Source organism: Sphaeroforma arctica, assembly GCF_001186125.1.
Source record: "Sphaeroforma arctica JP610 unplaced genomic scaffold supercont1.2307, whole genome shotgun sequence".
Taxonomy (NCBI): Eukaryota; class Ichthyosporea; order Ichthyophonida; genus Sphaeroforma; species Sphaeroforma arctica.
Genome location: NW_014038251.1, coordinates 3,056 through 5,398, shown reverse-complemented (window position 1 = coordinate 5,398; position 2,343 = coordinate 3,056).

Genomic DNA, 2,343 nt, shown 5'->3' with positions numbered 1-2,343 from the left:
TATATATATATATATATATATATATATATATGTGTGTGTGTGTGTGGATGTGTGTCTGTGCATGTGTGTACATGCATAATATATATATATATATATATATATATGTGTGTGTGTATAAAGCATTTCCATCGATGCACTAATATAAATGCGATTGCCATGATATGAACGGACATCGCCTCACCCTGCACACACATAGCAGAGACTAGGTTTGTACAGACGAAGCTATAACACTATTCAGCACGAGTATGTATGAATATATGTATAACTTTTGTGTGCAAACGGAGTTATAAGCAGATAATTGGGCATGAATACTGGCGGGACAAAAGGAGCACACCAAAGTTAGCATGCATATATACTTTAATTCGTCTGCGTATATAAAGGCACGTGGAGTGGTACAAGCATAGACACAAGCCAATGGATAAACAACCCCCATCGTACTGAGCTGAGATTAGCAGAATGTGACATCGTCGCAAACGGTCCATCTGTACTACGAGTTCGTGAATATGCACCCTTTCAGACACAAGCACGTCATTCAGATGTACAGTCACAAGTACGCCATTCATATATACAGACACAAGCACACCATTCATATATACAGACACAAGCACGCCATTCATATGTACAGACACAAGCACGCCATTCATATGCACAGACACAAGCACGCCATTCATATGTACAGACACAAGCACGCCCTTCATATGTACAGACACAAGCACGCCATTCATATGTACAGACACAAGCACGCCATTCATATGTACAATGACCATCCAGGAGAGAAAAGCCCTATCAAAGTGGCTTATACATATCAAAGCGCTACCTACAGATATAACTATACCATACGTATGTAATGCTGTCATTGCATGCAGGCTAAAACATAATACATATTTGTGAGTGCCCTGTGTGCAATCCATCCCCACCTACCGCAAGTAACTGTATACCACTCCGGCGGAAACGCACGGTATTAACCTCACCCATAGTACTGACTACAGATACAACCATACCAGGCATATGTGGAGCTATCATTTCACCAGGCCACAACACACCAGCAAAGCGCAAGTACCTAGAGCTATCATTCCATGCCGGCCAAAACATACTACCCATATGCGAGTGCCCCGTGTGCAATCCATCCCCACCACTCACCATCAGTAGCTGATCGTAGCGGTCTCGTACACTCAAGAGGAGGTCATACAGCTGCGCCACGTTATAGCCGTAGCTGCCCAGTGTGAGACAGAACACCGCCACAAACTGTTTGAGTTGCATCAGCACGGCTTTATCTTCGCAAACCATCAGCTCCTACGCACGTCATTGTTTGTGGGGATGGGACGGGGTGATTAATACCGAACTTCGTGACCGTATGCGTACAACGTTTATATTTGCGTAAAGTGTTTATATTTGCGTAAAGTGTTTATATTTGCGTAAAGTGTTTATGTTTGCGTAAAGCGTGACGGTTGCGTACAGCATTAATGTGCACGGAAAGGGGACGGGCTGATTAATACCGAACTTCGTGAGGGTATACGTACAGTGATTCTGAATACGTAAAGCGTTAATGTTTGCGTACTCGAAGGACAGCTTGGTAACGGAGGTCAGGCAGCCATTTCGCAAAATTTTAGCTTCACCACGCAGCTCATCCGGTGCTTTTGTAACTTCTTCAGTGCAGTACCTCTACAATCCAATCCCACCTATACGAAGGTGATAATACTAGCGTGTATCACATATACCTGTAACACTGACTCAAACGTATGTTTCACACTATTTATACGGTACTGATACATACTGGTACGTGTACATACTGGTACGTTTTTTTTTGCAAACTACTATACGGTATTATTAAACATGCCAATACGTTTTTGTTTCACATACCTTGCGCAACGTAGTACCTATCCGGTCCAGACCCATTTTCCATAGATCATCAATATTGGAGGCGCTCACCAAACCCGCAGTCGTGTTCATCACCACATCCTCAACAATAAAGAAACCAAGCACCTAATAGACCACACATGCAGAAATCCAACAACAATCCACAAATCAGACCAAACGTTCAGAAATGTGACAATACATATATAAATCAGACAACAATCCACAAATCAGACAAAACATTCAGAAATGAGACAACACAAGCAGAAATTAGACAATATATCCAGTAATCAAACAAACCATCCAGAAAGAGTGCAAATCAGGGATGAAAAGAAAAAAAGAGATTCACAATAGGATGGCGTTCGGTTCGAAGAAAAAGACTGAAAATGGGAAATTAGGTGAAACTCAGAAGACTTTATTGTCAGAAGTAAGTTGCCAATACTCATACCATGAATATATAAATGTCTCTAAGCATGAATATTTATTCTA